The sequence below is a fragment of the Periophthalmus magnuspinnatus genome, chromosome 18 (assembly GCF_009829125.3).
Source record: "Periophthalmus magnuspinnatus isolate fPerMag1 chromosome 18, fPerMag1.2.pri, whole genome shotgun sequence".
NCBI classification, from domain to species: domain Eukaryota; kingdom Metazoa; phylum Chordata; class Actinopteri; order Gobiiformes; family Gobiidae; genus Periophthalmus; species Periophthalmus magnuspinnatus.
Window position 1 is genome coordinate 22,378,558 of NC_047143.1, and position 24,909 is coordinate 22,403,466.

Below are 24,909 nucleotides of genomic sequence, written 5' to 3' on the forward strand. Positions count from 1 at the left end.
ATATTGATCCTGATCATTTATATTAGTAACTATAATCTGTAACTCGTCTATATCAATGGAAATCAGCATTTTTTTCTTTGTTAAAATTATTAACTTAACAACTGGTTAACAGCTGGTTCCATCTGTATTAAATATGTTTGGCCTATAGAATGTTGTAATGTCATGTGAAGCACACACTGGCAAAACTGTTAGTTTATTTAAGTTTAATTGTTACAGTACTAAAACTAGTACTCTCACTACTGCAATACAAAATACATTTTCAAGTGTTAATTTAACACTTGAAGAGTCTGATTTGAGTTTGTTTCCTTATCTGTAGAGCATCAAATTTACTCTAGCTTAAGAGTTAAAATATTCTGAAACACACTGGCAGAACTGTTCTAGTTTACATGGCTAAAACTAGATACTATCATCATTGCAATACGCAGTACATTTTCAGGAGTTAATTCAACACTTGAAGAGTAAAATTTTACTCTACTTCCTTGTCTGTACAGAACCAAATTTACTTTAGCTACAGAGTTAAAATATTCTGAAACACACTGGCAAAACGGTTATAGCTTACATGATTAAAACTAGATACTATCATCATTGCAATACGCAGTACATTTTCAGGAGTTAATTCAACACTTGAAGAGTAAAATTTTTGTCTATTTCCTTACCTGTACAGAATCAAATTTACTCTAGTAAACTCTAGACACTTCCTCCAGCTCCTCTGGTGAGACCCTGATGTGTCGCCAGGCCAGTTTCTTTCAACCCTGCAAACCACATGTATCCTTGAACATATTTTAAATGACCAAAATACAAAAGTATGATCAGGACAAATTGCTTTCATTCCAATCTCTTTCTTTTCTCCTTTTTCCGAGTATAATATCGTCGTTCTGCTGTGCCGGTGCCAGCTTGGTGCATTAGCCCGGCCCCTGCTCCGGCATTGGCACTGTTCCATCTGCACAGCTCCACGAGTGCTCTGATCCAGGTCCATCCCAGTAATACACCGCCACCTGGAAGTACCTCCGCACCTGGACCTAGCTTAGCGGCACATATCCCCCACCAGTGTCCACAAACAACCCCCCTGCCTTAGTCATCATATGGTGAGCGAGTGATGAGGGCTTGTTGTTGTACAGCAGGTAACCTTTAGCAAAATCGCACATAATTTCATGCTGTAAACCGTGTCTTTACTGGCAGAACAAAATAGCCACAAAGGAGGTGTGAGATCGCAACGCCGACTTAAATAGGCACAATTGCCAAAAAAATTACAAAAAACTCTGGTAAAGTTAGCGCGGTTAGCCTTATTCCAGGATGCATATAATCAGAGCTATTGGTTTGACAAAGTTGGATGAAAGAAATGGTCAGAATGAAGATAAATGTAAGGCGCAAAATGGTAAGAGTCTAGTAACCAGAAAATTGGAGGTTCAAGTTGAGTCCTTGGGCAACACACTTCACCAGCATTCACAGTTGAGTCTGGGCCCAGAATGTCAGCCATATTAGTCAGTCTGGTTCAGGGCAGCTCTGGCTTACAAATGGTTTATACAGTGGTCCCTCGCAGTCATCCTTTTGTGCAATACTTTAAACGCCTCAAAATGTACTTGCACAATTGGCAGTAACCTATATTATCTAGGTTTACGTATATTTTAAACATTTCCCACAGTTACACATGTAGTCCATCTGTGAAACCATATGTGAGGTGAAGACTGCCTGTACCACTCCACTCTGCTAGGGGGCGATATGCATTTGTTTGTGGCCTTAAATCGTGTTTTTGAAGACGTGTGATTGCGCTCATCTGTCACAAAACAATCCCTGCTGCCGTGTTTGAATAAGCTGTACGACCTGGAGACTACATGACGCTAAATACCCTTAGTGCTCACGTATACTTGATATTTTTACACATTTTATAAGCATTTTGCAGTGTTTTGTTTGCTAGCAAGATGCAATACAGTGGTCCCCGTTTATTGGGGGGGTTACGTTCTAAAAGTAACCCGCAATAGGCAAAATCCGTGAAGTATCAGCTTTATTTTTTACAATTATTATATATGTTTTGCAGGTGTAAAAACCCTCACCACACACTTTATATTCTCTCTTGTTTAAACACTCTCAAAGTTCAAACCTTCGTAGGCGTCTTTGTCGGTGCAGAACGTTTCATTGACATTGTGGGTTTTATCGAGGAGAAAAGTTGCAAACAGCAAACATACGGCACTTCAGAGTCACACTGCGATTCGAACGTTTATGTAAATTTGGCTGAACACATTCTGTACTGTACAGGAGACACGGCATGAGGAGATCGATTGACAAAAAATCCGCAAAACAGCGAGACCGCAAAAGGTGCACCGCGTTATAGCGAGGGACAACTGTATTGAACATCCACAACTTTTGGGCTGAAGATGAGCTTTGAAAACTCCCGAAAAAAGCTGTCAAATTTAAAAGTACATTATGTAACTTATCTTGCACCTTTGACCTTGTTTCCCAGTTTTCAAGAGATATTTTCTATGTTGCATTTATTTTATTGCTCAAAATTACCTTGCACAGACATACTATGAAAGTAGGCGCCCTTCCATGGATCTGACACGCAAGTCTCTCCGGTGGTGTCGCCTGCTTGTCTCCATGGAGATAGATACGCAGACCCTCCACCATAAAGAATAACTCTTTTTAAAAATCGATTTCCTTAAGTATAATCAGGGCTTTGCATCTTGAAAATATATTCTGGTTTGCAATAAAATAATAAAAATATCTTCTTTCACTATCTTTGTACGATAGGGCTGCTGGGATTAGGACAGAGTATTTTTTCTCATTTTGGCTCTGTTCATGTGCACTCAACAGTAACCCGTCCTTGTCAATGTATTTTCATTACGGCACAATCCTGCTGTTGTACAAAACCCAATCGTCTTGACCTCTGTCTCATAATTTCATTGGCCCTGATCAAATTCACCATTTATTCATTATATTTTTCTCCAGGCTTAACCCGTGTTTCCTTATCTCCTGCACTTAAACTGTGACTGGGAATCCATTTTCTGTATCATTCTGATAGATCTGCCCACAGCCAGACTACCTCACTGGATTATAAGCACATAACATTGTTTGCCTACCTCCATCTTTCCCAATTTGTATGTGAATGCAGACAGAATGAAACTGAGTGAGTTGCTTGGTCTTTTCGTGATGGCCAGTTATTGCTTTTATATGGGCTTTAATGGGCCATAAATCTTTGTTATTGTAAGAAAATGAGTAGAGCGGCTAGACAAGAGACATGTACCATTGACGTGAAGTGGAAGACGTTGTCAAAATGTGCATAGAAGTAAACATAATCCCATTTAAAAGTAATATGATTTGGTTTTATTTACTGTGGAGTTTTTGCAGAAGTACTGTTTCTTTACGATATTGTGCTGCTCCCAACTTCATAGCGATCTTCAGACAAATATCTAAGTACTTTTAATTTTTATTCTAAATATATGTTTCAGGGTTGAAGGATTTGCCATAAATCTCCTGACTCCTGGCTAGAGTTTAAATGTTGTGTCATTGGGCAAGACGCCACTCACCTCACCTCGAGTCATGTTTGGTGCTTAATGAGGCGATTGGCACAGATTGGCAGTAATTCTTCGATCCCAAGGCAGCTGTGGCTACAGAGTTGTCTTATTACCACGAACTGTGCCTGATCGGTGAATGAATAATGCAATATCTTTGGCATCGTGAATGGGATCCTTTGTACCGGTCATGGTCACTTTTTTACATAGCGCTTTTCCACCTTCAAGGCATTCAAAGCGCTTTACATCAAGGAACCACTCATCCTTGCACGAACACATTCATACACCAGTGTACGGAGACTCTGGGGGCGAGGTCGAGTGCCTTGCTAATGGACCCAACAGCAGCATTCATTTGTTGGGGCTGGAATTGCATCGCCAATTGTAAGTCAGTGGACGTTACCGCTCTACGAATGATGTTTGTATCGAGAGCAGGTTTCGAAACACCAACGTTCGGATCAGTGGACACTCAACCAACTGAGCTACCATAATGTACTCGTTATTATATACCTGCAGTCCACTGTAGAACCTAAAAAAACATAAACAGGTTTTGCAGTTAGCATAGCGAGGGCCATCGAATTTTATCCGTCCAAAATCATAGCAAAGCGTTCCGAGCCCAGACAAACACGCCCCTAGATATGAATGCTGATTGAACACAGATGGTTGGGGGTGATAGTGAGAGTGAGGGGAAGAGACAACATCAGGAACAACACACTAAAGGTCAACTGGAAGGCGAAATACAAGGGGAGAAAAAAACTAGAATGTCGTGTGAGCAGCAAATGAGGTAGCTGGGTAAACAGAGCCGAGAATGTGTGCTAATTACTAGTCCTATGGGTGGTAGTTAGTGGGGAATGTCCACTGCTCTTGTGTGCTTATGTAACTAATCAATGGCTTTAATTAGACTATTAGGTTCTACCGGGTCCCAGCGGAGCACTCTCGGGTCTTATGCTGCCGTATTGTTTAGTTTCCTGATTGCTGAGGCTATAAAGTATAGTAATTGTTGTAGTAGTTGATGGAAGATTGGAGGAATAACACACCTTTTCAACATATATTTACATCTAGTACAGGTATTGTGAAGTTTGGTGTACTTTTGCACAAAGAATAATTGTTTACAATGTTATTTCTCTGTTCAGTCCAAACGGTCATAATTACCAAAGACTTAAATGAGATTTTAACCATGTCATAATGATTTCCTCAATCATTAGCTTCCGCAGACTTTCAGTTTTGTTGATTCATACATGAGTGAGTAATGTTGTATTGGCGCTTGAAACTTTTTTGAGTGCGCCCATCACCTATTAGCACCAATGAATTTAACAACAACAACAAACTTTATTTATAAAGCGCTTTTCATACAAGAAAAATGTAACACAAAGTGCTTTACAGTGCATTAAAATCAGTCCCACCCACCAAACCCACCCAACCACCCCACAGCCAAACAACCCAACCCCAACACATCAATAAACACAACCAGACAACCCCCCCACCCCAACGCACACTCCCACCCCCCACCCCAACACATGTTAAAATACCTTTGGTTTCATTAAAATAAGTTTAAATGCCATAGGCTGGATAAAGATGAACCAGATGAGAGAGCGCCGCCAGAGGAACCATCTGCACCAGGAGCAGGGTCACCCGCAGCCACAGGACACCAGCCCAGGGCCCAGAGAAGAGATGAGGTCAAGACCAAACCTCCAGGGCCCACGAGCCAGGGCCCAGGAGCCACAGCCAACCACAGCTCCCGGTGCAGAGGGCTCCTCAGAGGAAACACTGGCAAATCTAAAATTATTAAAAATAATAAAATAAGTCAAAGCTAAACAAGTAAATAAAACATAAGTAAAACATGGATATCAACATAAACACACTAGCCAGCCTAAATAAGCCTAAATAAATAGAGAAGTAAACTAAAGTGATAAATACTAGTCAAAAGCTAGGCTAAAAAGATGGGTCTTGAGCCTGCTTTTAAAAACCTGAATGTTCTCTGCGGCCCTGAGGTCCTCCGGCAGGCTGTTCCATAGACGGGGGCCATAAAACTGGAAAGAGGCCTCTCCATGAGTGTGTGTCCTGACTTTGGGGATGACTAGGAGCCTGCATTTAGACCCTCGATCATACAAATAATGCCGTTATGAGGTGGGGTCAATCAAATCAGTTCCTCAGATTTGAACAGTTGGTCAATATACCAATTTTTGACCAATATTGAGATTGAAAAAATGTATAGTCGTCACTAAATACCTGAAAAAGCTCAAATTTGGCTTAAAAAAGGTCTTAATATGGAGCTCAACAGTGATCGTTCACCCTGCGGTTCTGTATTTCACAGAATCAGCCGCGCGATGGATATTAGTTAGCATGTAGCTGGTTAGTCTCCGCGATGCCTTTGAACTCTTAATTTTTGAATTTTTAAAAAAGTCTATAGGCAAAATGAATAGAAAATGTACTTCCTGAACCTGAGCAGGCTGACACTGTTGAGCTCATAGACTGTATAAAGAAGTGGGCTAAGGGAGTGTGAGTCACCCACAGCATTCAGCTCCAGTCAAATGAAACTCGTCGAGGCTAGCAGCTATGGGGCGAATTCGGACCCTAGTTTTATATTTGGAATTCCGACCTGCGAGAATCATAGCGACCAGAGAGCCAATCTGGAGCGAGGCTGTTGAACGTAACACCCTGGTGGCATCACTGGTTTGGCGCTTAGCAACACTGTCAATCAAACCTGTTGCTAATGCTAGAGGGAAAGACCTTGGGAAAAGTAGCAGCCTGATTCGTCTGTTATTAATGTTCATATCCTGATTTAAGGACACAATAGCGAAATGAAAATACCAGGATCATGTAGAACGGGTCAATATGAACATTTTAGCAACAAAATGACAAGTGCGACAACAGAAGTTACAGAGAGACGGCGCCCATGATCACTTCCTATTTAGAACACGGCGGCTAGCAGGTTAGCTACGTCCTTTTATATATGTACAGTCTATAGTTGAGCTCCTTGGAAAGTTGTGATTGACCCAGCCTTTAGCGTAACTAGGGCAACCTCCTCCATATCAGTAGGAGTAGTCTTCTGTGTGTGTTTTTAGCGATACAAAGATAACTACGCAGGTTTAAGACACTGATCCTCCAACTGTGCTCTGTTTGTTCCATTTATAGATCCTCCACTCACCCACTCAATCTATATTCATATATTCAGCTTTATGATAAACACACCCAATTTAATAACACCATTCTTTTCAAGTGCTGCCTATCGCCTGTTTATTCCCCTCTTCATCACAAGTCCTGGTCCTTTCTGCAATCCCAAGATGGCCTTTTTCCCAGAACTCCTATAGACCGCCTTGTAGATCCAATAACACTGCGTTTACTAAGCAAACACGCTGAAAACCACTCAGCACCTCCCATCTTCATATTCCATATTCACACCAATTCTCTGACCCTTTGGAAGTCGCCGGAATGGGAGAACGTAATGCTGGTGTTATTTTCACTATAGCTTTTATCTGGGGGTTTATATAAGCAGGTGACACGGAGCCAGCCGTTTGAGTGCTGCCTATTATCCATAAAAGAGGCGTAGACATAGGGAGTGAGGAAGAGGACGGAGGGAATTGGAAGAAATCCTAAATGGATGTGAAGAGGAAGAGGTGATGGTGCAGAGAAGCAGGCTAATCTTAGCAAGACAGCCCGCGCAGTTGGATGCTGTAATAACTTCATGCATGTTTTAGCGGAGAGGTAATGTGAAATATGTGGCCAGGGGAGATAAGAGTCCCTACAGGGAATTCAAATCTACTACATGTAAAGAGATAGTGTGGTTAATGGTGAAGAGGAATGGCACGTTTCAGTATGTAAAGCAGAATAATCTCATGTCTCGACCCTATCTCGCAGTGTTGATGATCTTATAGTTCCGGGGTAAATGTTCCCTTGAGAAAACAAAGGATCACATCGGCTACGACTAAGACAGAAATGGCTGAAATGATGACTCCTTTGGGTTGCCAGTTCCTATGATTAAAACCAGTTGGAAATAAACTCTTTCTAATCTGAACCCACACAACCTAATCCTCAATTTCTGCAGACAACCATTAATCCGTGCTAGTGCAGCCTTTGCAGCTCAGTGAGTAAATTCTGGAGGTTTTGAGCTTTCGTGTGAGGCCTGTCCATATACTAAGAATGAGTAAAACTTATATGTGTACTTTATATTCAAGTACACACTGGCAACACACTGGCAATTGTGGTTGTAGTTCACTTATAAACCAGTAGGAGCACAGGCTACATCCCCTACCTTTGACGTCTTATTTCACTGATATTCTGCAGACTTGTCCTTGCATTATACGCAGATTACCCTCATGCTAGCACCTCAAAAGGTAGAGGTCATTGCTCCTGCTTATAATTCAGCTCCTTTGACTGTCTTCTTTGTTGTTTTTCCATGTCACTTTGCGCAGTTACTGCATGTGCCCAGAGGAGTTGGTGCCACCGTAGAGAATCCGTAGAATACCTGCACTCCATTTGTACACAGAGAAATCCTCTCTAGATGTTTGATAGCGCAGAAACAATTGCTAGTTGCCGTCTTATCGCCGTAAAAAAAAAGCATGTTTAGATGTACGGTATGCTCGGCGAAGATAAACGCGCCCGCTTCTTCGCCCATACAGCTCCGTCCTTCACTATCTCTTTGTAGAACATGCTTTGCTCACAGGGGGAAATATCCACTGTCAGCGCAGAAAAATGGAGTGGAACAGATGGCATCAGAATGATTGAAACCACCTACAATGGTTCCCACAACTTTCCCGTCTCATCCTTTTCCGACATTTTCGCCATTACCTCCTTTCCAAATGGGGACATGGCTTGGAAGCGGGAGCATCGCAGTCCCCCTCCCAACGGTTGTTTGCCAACGAGAGGCTCTGGTCTCCGTGGAAGCCCCCCTGGTGCTACACAAAGTCAGCCAAGAGGAGATGAAGAGAGGGAGGAGGAGGAAGAAGAAGAAAGATGGCGGAAAATAGAATCTCTGTTCGTCGCATTTTTGGTTACAGGACACCTCTCATCATGCGGTGAATGGCATTCTTATCTTCCCACTCTAGTCTACCCTGTGATAGCGGTGACATATTTACTGGAACGGGAATGGATGGTAATTGTTGTTTTGGAGATAAGCAAAATTAGATGATTGAGTATTCGTTTACTTCCTGAATAAAAAAAAAGTTGCACTATTTGACTTTTCTGGACGTGCCATGGAAATGAAACATATTAATTTACACACATATGGCACCAACCAGGCCCAGTTACAGGTCAAATCTTTGGAGAGGCATGTTTTTTTTTTTACTTTTTTTTGCCTTTTTTAATTAAATCAACAGAGCAGTTTAATGCTATACAGTGGAACATTCTGGGCAAAGCAATAACATATGGTAAATGGTCGCATTTTCATATATAGAGCTTTTCCGTCTTCAAGGCCCTCAAAGCGCTTTACATCAAGGAATCTCTCATCTATTCTTATACCAGTGTACGCAGACACCGGAGATGATGTGCGTTAATTGTCTCGCCCAAGGAAACAACAACATTCATCTGTGGGAGCTGGAATCGCACCGCCAACCTGTATCTCACCACTCTACCAATGATGTTTATGTCGAGAGTGGGATTCAAACCGCTAACCTTCGTATCAGTGGACAAACAATCAAAATAATAGTTTAGTCTCCATTTTTTGTGCAATACTTCAACTCCAACCATGACATTTACAGGCACATTTTAACATATGTCTGATGAATTGCCATAATAATGTCTTAAAAACCGTCATCACTTTTTTTGTTTTCCAACTGTACCTGCCCGTACCTTGTAACTTTTGGTTTTTTTTGCCACTGAAACTTCTCCAACTTTTAAGTCGCACCATCCTGCATCATCCCTGTGGCACCACCTTGCTTAGTCACACCTCCAGCACCACCAAACATTGTCAAAAAGTGCCTGATGTGTCAGGTCCCACTCCATGTAAATGAGATAGTTAGCAGTTAGCAGATCAAAAGGGATGGAGAGGGAGTTTTAATAACAGGAAAGGTGTTGATTAGTGTCAGCGAGGCTACGCAACTTCCACAGAGTCGAGATTCACGCACTTGGCATGAGGCATGTGGAGGAACTTGGAAAAAAAGTTTGATGTGCAGTTTTTTTGTGGGATTTATTGTGATGTGAGCAGATTTATGATGTACAGTATGTTTAAAATTACACATTGTAAACAACTCCTGGAGTGTTAACATTTGAGAAAAACACTGAAATATGAACTGATGAGCTAATACAAGAAACACATGCAGTTTTGGAACGTTTTTCGAGGTCTAAACTACAGGTACAGGGAGAGCAGAGATAAATTATAAGTGGCAATACTCATTTTTTCCAGTTTAGCATTTTAAAAATATATATATTAAACGATTCTTAAGGTCAAAACAAGATAGCTGTGTGCCACCTGTATCTAATTATAAGGAGTTTTCAAGCCAAAGAATCAGGATGTTTGCTGTTTTTAGCCTTTCTGTGATGGCAAAGCTCCATTCTTGCCTCTAAAAATTGTGAAACGCACTCATAAACTCATTGCAGTGAATATTTAGGATGCATTAGGAACGTGAGCAATAAGTTTGAACCGCTGCAAACGGTTTAAAATGAACTAGCTGTGATTTTGATTCGATTATGACGTAGTTTGCAGCCTCGATGAAGATGTTGTTTTTAGGTGCAAGAAGACAAAAGTGAGTTGAGTGCTTCTCTGTGGTTTACCTACAGTACAGTCAGTTCTTTATGGTGGTGCGTCTTGGCATCAAAGTGCATATGGATTTGCCCCGGGGAGATCTTCGTTAATGCATAATACATAACCCCCCATTTCCGACTATAACAGCAATAATGCCTGCCTCAGAGGGTATAAAGGGGGATATCAGGTGTAGGGAGAAGTGATTACAGGGCATAAACACGACAACTGATCTGCGCTGTTGTGAAAGGTAACTGACATAAAGATGACATGAGATTGTCTGAAGAGGTTCCAGCAACAATGGTATGCTAAACCATACGGGATTAGACTGGGCGTTTAACAGCGCTATTTTTCATTTTATTTGATGAGGAATTAGTTCAGTCAGTTGGCAGTTCGAATCCTGCTCTCGACATAAGACATCATTGGTTGAGCGGTCAGGTCCACTGCCCCACAACGTGATTCCAGCTCCCACAGATGACTACTATTGTTGTGTCCATGGGCAAGACACTTAAGCCACCTTGCCCCCATTGTCGACGTACGCTGGTGTGTGAATGTGTGTGTGAATGGGTGAGTGGTTCCTTGATGTAAAGCGCTTTGAGTGCCTTGAAGGTGGAAAAGCGCGATATAAAAATGAGACCATTTACCATACAGCTCATTTAAATTATGTTAATGTGCTTAAGAAGGAGGGGGAATTGTTTTGTTTTTTTCAACCAATGACCCACTAAGAATAAAAGGGTCTAATTGATGATCTAATTCATATAAGAAAAACTGGATTCCATTATATTCCATATCTGATTATATATCCATATATAAATGTGGTGGCATGTTCAGTTGGCATTTAATGTTATTTATTTATTTAATTGATTGGGACAATGCATGTTAATGAACAGACATGATTCAACATGAACGCAACACACCGGATTATAGCCAAGTAACTGAAGTATTTAGGGTGACAGTACTTTAGGGCCAAAAGCTCATTTCTATCTGTTGTCCCAAGGGCTGGGGTCACAAAAAGGTCAAAATAAAAATTGCAAACTACACTTATTGCACAGTTCCCATAGTTGCACATCCACACATTGCACATTCCACACAATGCACATTACACTCATTGCACATTACACTCATTGCACAGTTCCCATTATTTCAGTCAGTTTGGCGACCCATTCAAGACTATTACACTCTATACCCACCCCCTTCATATAAGAAAAATGACATTTCCAGTGTTTGAAGACATTATAATTTGTAGAGGTCAACATTTATGTTTCCTTTTGTCAGGTGACCAGCCAAACCAATATATCGTCCTATGTTTTTTGTTTGTCCATTGCCTGTTCATTTCATAGACTGTATACAGTATATAAATGGATATAGCTAACCTGCTAGCACACCGCGTTACAAATAGGAGGTGAGCATGGGTGCGCTTCCGTCTCCATCAACCCTTTATATTGAAAAACTGTCGCTCCTCTCTCCGTAACGGCTGCTATCTGGCTCGTCATTTTGGTCTTAAAATGTTAGCATTAATCCGCACTACATGATCCTGGTGTTTTTATTTGACTATTTTGTCCATAAATCAAGATATGGAGATTAATAACAGATAATCAGGCGACTTCTTTCCCTGAGGTCTCTCCCGATAGCGTTAGCAACAGGTTTGATTGACAGCGTTACCTTCAGCAGCCTCACTTCGGATTGGCTCTTTGGTTGCTATGATACTCGTGGTCAGACTTCCAAATATGGAAATCGGCTCCAAATTCGCCCCATTAGCCTCGATGAGCTTCATTTGGCTTGAGACGAACGCCACGGGTAACATCACACTCAGTTAGTCCACTTCTTTATACACTTTACGGTTCTGACAGTACTTTAGAGGCAGGTAGGTAATGTCTTATTCACTAAATTAATAAAGCTAGCAAAACAAAACAGCAACTATGCAGCAGTTTGATTACTCCCCGTCGCTGTGGGTGACGTCACACTCCCTCAGTCCTCTTCTTTATAGAGTCTGCGGTTCCGACAGTACTTTAGGGGCAGATAGGTAATTTCGCATTCACTAAATTAATAAAGCTAGCAAAACAAACCCACAACGATGCAGCAGTTTGATTACTCCCGTCAGAACGAAGCTAACTGCCTAGCCACAAAGGTTGAGAATGCGTGTTAAGTGACAATGATGAGCTGTTTTGTTTTGTCTATGAGCAATCGACGTCAACCGTGGATATTCATTATTATAATAGTGCTGTATTCTCTGCCAGTATAATGTATGTAATTGTGGAGTTAATTATGTTTTAGTTTGACACTAAGCAATGTGTGTAGCATTTTAATTAGACCTCAGCGGGATTGAGCTTTTTGGTTATGTAACACTTGTCATTTATCTTCTGTAGCTGAAGCCAAGGCACAGGCAGCTGTCTCTAGAAGTAGGACTCAATAGCATCCAACAAATAAGAAATCGAGAGCTGAAGAAGTGTTTCAAGATTGGCATATATTGGTTGCTTTGCGTGTTTGAAGTAGCGGTTGGAATTTTTTATTTTTTTTTTCCATCTTCAGACTGCTCCCCAGACGCATCCCTCTTATATACACAGATGGCACAGAGGTCGAAGTACTTTAATGAATTTTTAAAGGAAGGCCGCATTGGTAATATTAAAAGACGCTCATGAGCTTAGCACGCGCTTGACACAAGGGTCCCATGCAGTTTTCTAATAAAAAACGGTCTCATATGTTAGCATTGGTGTACGTTTCATTTCTCTGTGGGGCATGCGATTGTATACGCCTTAGACAATGGTTAGGTTTATACAATTTTGCAAGTATTTTCAAGTATGAATGGAAAATAGGTAACCACAACTAGCGTATTTTCCGGAGTCGCACTGGAGTATAAGTCACATCAGCCAAAAAAGCATAATAATGAAGAAAAAAAAAACATATAATCCGGAAAATACGGTGCTTATTTTTATGTTGGACTGAAATCATAGTGAGGCTAGGTGTAGTCTGTATGATTATGTACCATTTGGGGGTTTAAAGTCTCACTCTGTAACTTTTTATAGCATTAAACATGGTGCTTTTATTGCTTATAAATGGTCATATTCTTTATATGATTGGGCTCGCCTCTTTAAACATCTGACTTGTAACTTTACTTGCTTGTTTCCATGGATACAGACATGTTCCACAGCATCGCAAAGCAATAATATCATCTTTGATACAAGCAGATGGCAGACCCTCCACTAGAAAACTTACAGAGCGTGACTTTTTATGCTAAGCTAGGATGGTTTTCGAAAATTCTACCCTCGAACTAGATTTTTCACTTTGCACACTTGACTTTAACTCCATCGTCAAATCTCCAAATTGCATGCATTCGTAATATCATGCTAATTTCTACTTTCATAATGGTAAAATCACTCATGTGGACAGTTAATTACCATCGGCAGTGTGGCAGGTGCGGTCCTGGCAGGTCAAAGGTCAGTTTTAATGATGAGGGCTACATATGGCGGGGAGCGTGTAGTCCTGCAAGTTAAAACAGGCTGAGCTTCTGCTGATCCATCTGTACTGGGGTAATGACTGCACCTGCACCTTGTATGGGCCAACGCACAGGTACTCACCCCCCCGTCCCCTCGTCCCCCCTTCTTTCTCGCTCTCTCTGTCTCTATCACCCTCTCTCTTTCTTTCAGAGCACAATTATAAAGCAATAAGTGTATCCTGTGGCAGCATTGTTTACTCATTATCACTAATTAGCTGTTGAATGCTTACAGTGTTTAGTACCGGCGTATACAGTTCATTTGAGTACATCTTACAAACGTAGTTGCCATGTAAGCAATCATTAACATATGTATTTTGGGCTAATTTGGAAAAATGAAATTCAGCATTATCAAGCAGTTTTCCCATTGGTACCTGTTCTGTGTTACTTAATCCTAACTTAAAGTGATGTGTAATTGTGAGTACGGTAATGTATTTATTCCATATGATTATTAGTACGTGTAGCAGCAGCAGCTCGTCCGCTGATCTGAAGGTTGGTGGTGCGATTCCAGCTTACCATGTCATTACGGAGCAGTATCACAGTGGTAGTAGTATGTATAGCCATTTTTTGGAGTGTGGTAGCAGTAGTGTAGTAAATGTAGTAATAGCAGTAATTGTAGTAGCAGCAGTATTATACAAATTTGAAAACATTTGTTAGACCTGCAATTCGTTATACTTCGGGCAGCTAAAATACATATGCCATCATTCTTTTGGACTAGAAGTATAACAGTAATTGAAACACTGTTGTAGTATTATCATAGGGTAGTTGTAGTACTAACTTGAGCAGTTGCATTAGTAGTAGTAGTAGTGGTAGTCCTACGATTACCATGTACAGGGGAGTTGACAGAAGGGGTGACAAAGGGGTCTGGTGTCCCTTAGTGGTTCAGTATTCAACCTTATTCCTATTAATTTACATTAGAGTGGGGCCCAAGTGAGGCTTCTTGCCCCGGGCCCCCAAATTTCTGTAGATGGGCCTGACTGTTTATAATACACATTTTAATAATTCCTTTTTATCCACATCTATAAATTGTTATATGGGCAAGAACACCATACATGCATAATTTGTTTGTAGGGCATTCTGAGCATTGAATTACTTACTGAATTACTGTAACTCTTTCTCCAGCTTCACTCACACTTGTACTTGCAGGAACCCTCTCCCGTCTCCTGCTCCTTGATTGCAGTGGCTGGCACACGACTGCCTGTAGGGCCTCCCCTCTGTTCCTGATATGGCTCATATGAAGGGACCAGGACTCGTGCTTGAAGGCTGTTTATTTTTTTTATTTTTTTGTTTTTTTTCACTTTTTCATATGATTTCTAATTTCTTTTCATCTCCTTGGGTCATAAAGGCTCCATCCAACCTTTACGATTATCTCCTCCAAGCTAGAGAACTCAGGGAGGACAATACAAGCACCGTTCTGAATAATTCCTTCACTTGATGTTTTGGGAATTTACTGTTTTGGTCCCTGAGAGATCAAGTTTGGAAGATTGGAAAATCGAAGCACAGTCCGGACATCTCGGAAATTTGATATAGGCATTTACTCAAATATGAATATCTGAGCTTACTGCTGCTTCTACTACTACTAGGATTACGTTCTACTATCACCACGATCTCTACTAGTATCATTACTACAGCCTACTACTACTACTACTACTAGTATCTTCAACCATATACTACTATTATTACACTCTTCTACAACCATTACAACCACTTACTACTAACAGCTACTACGACTACGGCTACTACAATGACTACTACTGCTACTACTACTTTGCCCTGAATCTGAAAATACTACGATTACATACAGACCAAAATCTGATTATTATCTGATTTCTGCAAGTTTACTTAATGTCTGTTATATAGTTATAATCTATGACACCGTGGATTATTGTGTTATAATTTGACCATTTTAAATCGCAATATTGATCTAAAATAAATGAATAAAAGAAACAAATCCGTCGACTTCTGCCTTAGAAAACCGCGGTGCCCAATAATAATAATAATAATAATAATAATAATAATAATAATAATAATAATAATAATAATAATAATAATAATTTGCACTAAAATGATTACGCGATGCTACCAAATCCTGTGTTTTTCACCAATTAAGAAAATATAATTGGACAACAAATTACAGAGAAGTGGGCCTATACCAAAGATGGCGAAAACTGGAGTTGATCAGCAAATTGGCGTCTTGAAAATAAGGGATTAAAGATAATCAAACTTGCACGAATCACTCCAAAAACAACTTCGGGCGAGTAAATGGTGAGGCGAGACAACTATAACACGATTAAAACCTCTGAAAAGTTGATTTTGCATAATAGGTCTGCTTTAAGTAACACAAGGGACCATGTGCAGAACAGCCTCCGTTCATCCAAAACCAACCACCATTTCCAAATCACCAATCATTTATTTGACTCATTTTTGACCCAGGGACAAACTTAGCACACGTTCCAACAACCGGGGAAGTGGCGAGAACAGAGCAGCGGCCCGTAGCTTCTGTTTTAGTGAAAAGGAGAGACAGCTGGGACAGGACGTGAACATCTGGCCATGCGATCCTCTCTTGTCACGCCTGAGAAATCCCTTTTTAAAACTGGCCCACACCGAATCTTGACAAGGCTGATGAAGTTCTCCTTAGCTGCTCTCATCACACTGTCATTCAACAATTCACACCTCAACTTGAAAGGAAAAACAAAAAAAAAATGAAAAAATGAAAGGAAAAACAGCAGTGTCTCCTTCTATCTTTGATTCGGAGGCAATCTGGCAGTGGGAGCGACTTGGGTAAACTTCGTGAGACTTGTGCAGGCAGTGAGAGCCCGAGCCATCTGTAGCCTCTGCCGACAGTTCTTTAGTCTTTGTTGGAGGAGGAAAAAGGCGGGTTTATATCAGCTCAGATGGTGCAAAATTTATAGAATACTTGGCATTCAGTGATATAAATAGAACTCTGAATATGTCTGGAAGTAAAGGAGGAAGGTAGAGGTACAGATATGGTTGCCTGGGATACAGAATACACACTTACTTCAATCGTTTATGAAGATGTGAGTCTGGTCGCCGGAGAATCTCGATGTTTTCAAATGGGCATGATTGAGAGGTGGATTCGGTCTGTCCGTATTGGAAAAAAATAAAGGGAAAAAATGGCTGAATCAATGGGCGAATCGTAGAGGAACAATGAGCTCCTTCGTTTCACACGTGTCACTGAAAAAATGGATCCGATTGGACGATCACGTTTGACCGCAACGGAGGACTTGGGGACCAGACTGATAACAATCCATATTAAAAAAAAAAACAGAGATATATTCTGGATTCAGCAGGCAACAGATATTGGTGTTTTAATGGGATAAAATACATTGTACAACTGCTATTTCTGGTTTGCTATGGCTACCACTGTGATTATAACAAGTTTTCCACTCATCCCAAGGTTGGCGGCTCAAATCCCACTCTCGAACATAAAAATCAAAATCACTGGTAGAGAAGTCAGATCCACTGTGCAGTTCCAGCTCTCACGAATGAATACGTTGTGTCGTTGTGTCCTTGGGCAAGATACTTAACCCTGCCTGCGTACACTGGTGTATGAATCTGTGAATGGGTGAGTGGTACCTTGTTGTAAAGCGCTTTGAGGTGCCTTGAAAGTGGAAAAAACGCTATCTAAACATGATCATTTACGATTAATTCGAAGGTAATTTAAGAACTAAAAAAAAGTACTTCATCCTTAGTAATCATACTCGCCATCTACAGTGTACATGTACTCGTGCAGAAGCGTCTCATCGCCGTCTGTCACTCCCAACATGTCAGCACCGTTCCCTCACTTCCCCCTCCGCTCCTCTTTTTCACACCTCTCTCTATATCAAGGCCCTCTTAGCCGCTAGCTGGAGCGTGTCCGTCCCTAGCCATTTCGTGCCATTATATGCCTCTGTACAGAAACAGCTGCTCCTATTCCACGCTGGTGAGTAGGTTAAATGGTGACATGAGGAACCGGGCCCATTTTTTGCCACGCTCCAAATTGACCGACAACACACTGTGGTCCCTCCCGGCTGCGTTCCACATCCGATCCTTTTGATTTTCAATTAGCAGTCTTGTAGTCGAGCGAACTTTCTCTCTATGCAGCGAGTGAATTTAGGTTTGAAAAAAAGTGATTCAAAAATGTGCCCAGTCTGCATAAGTAATTCATCAATGCGTACAGAGCGGAGGAAGCACCAGAGGGGGGAGTTCGCTGATATCTAAGTCAACTATTTGGGTTAACTGTCCTGGGTGTATTCCGCCTAAGGCTCATAGTTGCTGGAATAAGGTCCTGACTTCATTTGGAATTCTGTTATAAAAGTAAATCTTAAGTTTGCTCAGTCAGCCTGTAAAAGTGTAGAGAATCAAGAGAAAGCTAGTTTAAGAAGCTATTGAAATGTATGTCAGCCAGATTAAGTTAAGTTAACGGGTCCATGTGTTCTGATTATCTTGTTGATAATGTTGTTTCAACATCAAAAACAGACCTCGAGTTGGGTTTTGTTTCATTTGCACATGTTTAACACACAAACCCTGCATATTTAGGCTGAGTTATTCTCTTAAGGAGGAGCTGAAGGAAGTGTCTGGGGTGAGGGAAGTCTGGAAGTCGCTGCTTAGACTGCTGTTCCTGTGAACCAGCCTTGGATAAGCGGAAGAAAATGCATAGATGGATGGAAAACTAATTGAGAAAGTGGTGACTTAAGAGGTTTAAGTTTAGGATACATTGTTGTGCACATGGATTGAAATGAAAGGTACTTAAAGTTGTGCTATGTAACTTTTCTGGTTGGGGCTACACCGCCAGCTTGTCTCCATGGAGATGTGATTCCTCTGTGTGGAACGCTGCCACTGTGCACTATTGAAACATATCTATTTTCTATGGAGACAAGAAGGTCTGCGGAGAGGTGAGATACTATAGTTTAATCTCGTTTTCCTGATAAAGCAGTAACTGTGGAGACAAGGAAGTGGCGGGCTTCTCATCACAAATGTTACATAGTACATCTTTAACATTTTATATTGTCCTTTTTTTGTTCTGTTTGTTGCTGCAATTGATAAAACAGTTTTATTTCACTTTAGGACGTTTCCTTACTGTCTATTTGTACAGCTTGTTTTCTTATTTAGTTCTATCATGCAAAAACAAGTCATATTACGATTCCAGTGACCAGAGCAGCTGCCATTTTGCCTCAGTCCATTTTAAATGAGCTTGAGCCTGAAGGAAGGACACGTTTCCAGTACAGAATTTTAAATGCGATGAGCCTTGAGACCCTGATATCACAAGAATTCCATGCATCCACTGATAATGTGAGACAGTCTTTCTAAGGAAATATGTTTTATATGTAGCCTTGGTACTGCATGATACAAATGATTTAACAAATTTTAGTTGAGCTGATGATTGCGTGCATTCACATTTGAAGGCGTTTTAGTTGATGATGATGTAGATTTTGTTTGGTTCTGTTCTAGTCCTGGTTTAGTCCTGGCCTTGTCCTACTTTAGGTGCTTCAGTCCCTGCTTAATCCAAATTTGTGACGCATGTGTAGGTGTAATAAACCGTAGGCTGTATAAAGACATGGACTAAGGGAGTGTGACGTTACCCACAGCGTTCTGCTCCTGTCAAATGAAGCTTATCGAGGCTAGCGGTTCCACGGACAAATGTGGACCCGAGTTTTTTAGTTGTAATTACGACGGCAAGTATCATAGCAACCAAAGAGCCAATCCAGAATGAGGCTGTTGAAGATACCGCCCCTTAACACCCACAATGCTTGTTTTAGCAGGGAGCGGGCACCTAGCAACGCTGTCAATCAAACTTGTTGCCAACGCTAGCGGGAGTGACCTCTGGGAAAGAAGGCACCTCTTTGGTCTGTTACTAATGTTCATATTTTTTTATTTATGGACAAAATAGTTAAATAAAAACACCAAGATCATTTAGAGCGGGTTAATACGAACATTTTAAGACCAAAACGACGAGCTTGACAGCAGCAGTTACGGGGAAAAGGGCAACAGTTTTTCAATTGAAAGTTAATTGGAGCGCAGCGGCTAACAGGTTTGCTACGTCTATTTATATAAACAGTCTATGTACTAAACACATTTTTTATAGTATTACTTTTTTATATAAGACATCAAAATATATGTCTATTACAATGAATTTCCTTGTCAACTTGTCGAGTCCAAAACAGTGACGCGTTTTCAGACCAAACAGGTTGATGATTCCTAAAAATGCCGCGTTGTCAGTAGCAGAAATGTGGTGACTGTGATGTGATGAATAAGAGGAGTCAAGAGCGTTTGTGTCACAGAGAGTATCCCTGGGGAAAGCCGATGTCCTTGTCCCAAAAGCTGCCGTCGTCTCAGAGGAGCAAACACAGCTAGCCAAATACCCTCCAAGGACAACGCACTGTCTCTTTAAGTTTAATCTAAGTTTCCTGGACAAGGTTAAAATAGCACATTTGCTTCTGTGGGTTCCTATTAGCATCTTTTGTGGTGAAAGGACAGCTCTAAAAATGCGGGGAGAGAACATTATTTGCGTGAGAATTGAATATGGTTTTACGGTTAAAGATGGACATATTTTAGAAAACTCAGTCTGGATAAACTGTTTTCTGCGGCTGACAATTGAGTGCATTCAGAGTTTAGTCCCGATGTAGACTTGGATTGGTTCTGGTTTAATCCTGGTTTAGTCTTGGCCTTGGTCCTAGCTTAGATCCGGGTTCAGTCCATGCTTAGTCCCAATTTGTGGTACACGTGTGCAAGAGTAACATCACCCACATTAAGGCTAGAGATTATAAGGGCAAATTTGGAGCCGAGATCCATATTTGGAATTGAGACAGAGTGTATCATAGCAACCAAAGAACCAATCCAGGGCAAGGATATTGAAGGTAATGCTCTTTCCCCGCCCACACCACTACAGTAAAAGGTGGTCACATTTTTGAAAATTCAGTCAGTACAAAATCTTGATCACAAGTTTGATTTGTAACGCCTGCATTTTGTGTTACTTTTGTTGTTCTTCTGAAACGTTTTGAGTCTAACTTTGCCATACCTTTTGCCATTAACTTTGCCATACCCGGTTGACTACATTAATTACATTTTTTTTTTCTTTGCCTTGAATATTGCATTAAGACTTTCTATCTCCATGGGGACAAGCAGGTGATGTCGGCTGGCCAAGTTACAGGTCAGAACTGTGGAGAGGAGACCCACTCACACTAGGAATGCATGTTTTTCCAATAATAATAATAATAATAAGTTGTTATATGCCAAACTGTGAAACACTCCAGGATTCCAGGCAAAGCAATAACATTTCATTGAAGACAATCACCAGAAAAGTTCTATAACGCAGCATTATATTTATCGCTTGACAGAATTTTATGGGCACCTTTTAGCCAGCACAAAGTTTCTCTTTTTTCACTCCGGTGTGAGATGGTCCAATGTTTGCCTCCTCGTCTCGCAAACGCTTTAGTAATTTCTCCCAGTGCTGACCACTCCAAAAATCCCTAAATCCCTCTTGTCAATAAGGAAAAGACAACACAAGAAAAGAGTCCTCCGTTTTAGCTCTTGTCAAAAGTTTTCATATTGTTGTGGCTTCTCCATAGCATAACTAAGACCCTGAAAGGAGCTTATCTGCTTAAACCAGGAGGGCGAGAGAGGGTGAAAAGTCTCTTCTCCTCCATCTTTTTGCTGCTTCAGAGAATGGGTTTATTGAAGTCACCAGGGCTTTGCTTGTTCCCACTAGAATTTCTCCAGACCATCCTCGCCAGTCTAATCCACTTAGGCCCACGCTGCCTCTACCAGTTTTGATTGGCCAACCTTCCAAATTTGCACCGCAGGAGTGTGAAGAAATCAATAGTCCTCACTGCACTGCAAAAAAGCTGCTATTAAAAAGACCGAGTGTGATTAGATGGGGGGAAATGCAGGTAGTTTGAGCAGGCAACCTTTAGTGTGGGTTACTAGTGCTCAGGGCAAACCTTTCAGATTGCCATTTCATTTGTTGTAGATTCCTGTTTTAAGGATGACATTTGGAGGACATTTGACCCTTTTAAAACCCATGGATTTTAAAAGGACAGTTACTAGGGTTAAGGTAAGGCTTTATTGTCCCTGCATCAACATTTGACCCATTCTTAATTGCTGCTGCGGTCATCAGAATCATTGGGTTGACCGCAGTGCAGCATTCAGAAACTAGAATTTGAGCAAGGTTTGGGCTACCTAGCTAGAGCATTAGCTAATCAACAACATGCACAAACTAGCAAATGTCTTCCAAAAGCTGAGTAGTTCTTAAAAATTAACATAATCCGGCATCCAAGTTTTGGTAGTGCACAAGTAGAAAAGAGGGTTATAGGCTGAGAAAGGCGTCTTATTCAGACTGGGACTGATGCTTGAACTATACCTGACTAGACCAGGAGTGTCCAAACTTTTCTCATGAAGGGCCACATATAAAAACACAAAGCTGAGGGCTGATTGAGGGCCATAGACTGGTCTCCAATACAGTGAATACTTAAAATCTGTGTGTTTATTACAAGATAAACTGAACCACTAGATCTTTATTCATACTGACATCCTCAATGGGACACATTAAATATTTGAGATGGGCAGTAAGTAGATTTTCAGAAATATACTATAAAAAGTACTGTTTAAGGTAATATGGGCCAATTCATCCAGAAGCTTGAGGGCCAAGGAAATTGGTCTGAGGGCTGCATTTGGCCCTTGAGCCACAGTTTGGGCATGCCTGGACTAGACGATCACTAAAACAGGACTAGAACTTAACAAAACCAAGTCTACATTGAAAATATTTAAATCAATACAATGGTGAATGCAGCCTGGAGTTGTTGATGTTTGAGTTACCTTGCATTATTAGTCTGTCGACATCTCAAAATGAGCTCAAAATGTTCTGTTCCACCTTGTGATGTCATGAAGTGGTCGTTTTCAAGTCAACACCTACCTTTTAGCTTTATTTCAGTAGAGACTGACAATTCCAGGGCTGAAATTATCCAAATGATTGGAGTGAAGGTGTGGAACGGAGTGTTTTCTGTTTGAGAGACGAATTAAATTAAGCCTAAATATGCAGGGTTTGTGTTGAACTCCAAGTACGCTTTTGATGACGAAACCATTATAACATAGATCAGAGAATGCCGTAATATAAGCCCTTTAATAAAACCAAGTCTACATCGGGACTACATTTGAACCAAATCAATTCAAGCGTAAATACAGCCTTAAACCCATTTGCCAATTCATATGCCTGTCACGCACTGTAACATGATTCTATGACTATATTCATATCCGCTGGCTTCATAAACTCTTGTAGCACCAGCCAGTCCGATGCTAATGTCACCAAAACCCTAGGTGTTTTGGAATACCTCTTGAAGTCTGACATCAGTCCCCTCCCCTTCTCCCTTGGGTCCAATTTTCCTGCCGCAATCCTTCAAGGTGCTCTCAGCTGAGATCTCTGTTTTGTGACGACAGTGGCAGCGAGTGGGGGGGACACACAGAAATGGTAATGAAGGTCCCAGAGATTGAACCGCACCATCCCACTGTACCATCCCAACCCACCCTTTCTCGCTCTCTGTCTCTACTCTGAAAAAGCTTTTGTCCACACGCTCAAAGCAGATACAGTAACATTTGCACCACCCCTTCTCGATGTCCCCCGTTTGGACTTGGGTGCAGAAGAAAATGTAAATGAATTCAGAGGACAGACATCAACGGTGATAAATCATATTACTGAAAACATACAGCTCAGAAAGTGCGGTGTAAGCAACGGGCGTCATGATCCGACTGGTTCTTTTGCTCAATGTGGTGTTTTTGTCAGTCTGCAGCATTCACTTGTTTTATTGTGTATTTGCAAGAAAGCAAAACTGGGCTTTAGAGGTACACCGCCGATGAGGGACCAATTTCAGCCTAAAAAGTGTGCCGTAATGGAAAGCAAGTAAATATTTCTTCTGTTGCTAGGGAAGTTGTGAAACAGCTAGTATCAAGTTCGCGGTATGAGCGATTGAAAAGACATGACTTAATGTTGTGTGTTGTCCTGTTTTTGAAATGCTAATTTAGTGGTTGCTAAGCTCTGGCACTGATACTACTGTGGTGATATTAAATAGGGGGTATTATGCAAAATCTACTTTTTGGAGCTTTCTATCAGACTATAATGATGTTCCCTCATCAAAAATGTGCCTGAAGTGGTTTTATATGGCATCCATGCATGTTTCAGTAATTTTATGATTTCTCCCGGGCCCTATTCGAACCCTCTTTACGGTTAGCTGTGCGTTTCTTTCCAAACTTCAGCTCAGTCACGATCCCATACACGAATTTTCCATAAAAGCATGATATAAAACGATGCATTACAACTTCACAAACCTGATACTATTTGTGGTAGTATTTTCATTGGCGAAAAACACACAGATTATGATGTGACAGTGCTCTGAAGGGGGAGTTACGTAGAGTGGAGAGCCAAGGGACAGGGTTCAGAGTGTTGGAAGTGAAAATGAAAGATATCGAACATTTTAATTCAATAAAAGGTAACACTGTGATCTAAATATGTTATGTGTTAGCAGCGTAATACCGCCCCTTTAAGAGTCTTTTGCAGCTTCATAAAAGTTCAAATTATATAACAGTTGTGCTATTTTTGGACTACATATGTTATAATAGTTCTGGCTTGTTTAAGATTATGAATAGTCGTAGAGCCTACTTAGAAAGTTGGTATCTTTGTGTAAAAAAAAATCCCCCAAAAAATGTGTCACTCCAATGTTTTTGCTAATGGTTTGTTTTTTATCATCAAATTATAGCATATACTGACAAATTACGGTGAGGTGTTTAATTGTCCAACTTGCTAATCTATATGCTAATTGCTCAAATAAATGGTGACACAGTGATACACTTGCTAATGTTCTCGCTGTGAATTGATCATAACTGCTGGTGGCTAATGCTTATTCATCCAAGAAAAAGCGGTGGTTTAGCTTAGCGACGTGCACCACTCTTTCAAATGCAGCATTGCTTACAGAAACGAAAAGAAAACGGTACGTGCGTTGGTTTTGAATGAGCGCGTAAACATATTTATTCCACTGTAATGATATGCCGCGAGTAAAAGCCGGTAGTTGATCACATTTTCTGCTAACAACACCGTCGAAATCTCAAAACGCGGACAAATATTAATGCTGGTTGTGCAAACTTGGCATCCTCCTGGGAGACTATCCAAGACACTTCTATGTCCCGAGATTAATAAATGATGGCCTGTTCTTGACACAGACTATTCTTAACCTCCATTCGTACAATGCTTGGAA

General features: G+C 40.9%; 1 protein-coding gene across 1 annotated transcript in view; it reads left to right on the forward strand.

Annotated features, from left to right (window-relative positions):
• Window positions 1–24,909, forward strand: part of LOC117386519 (receptor-type tyrosine-protein phosphatase delta) — a 608,003-nt gene that overhangs the window by 165,095 nt on the left and 417,999 nt on the right. The gene's annotated exons all lie outside the window — the stretch shown is intronic.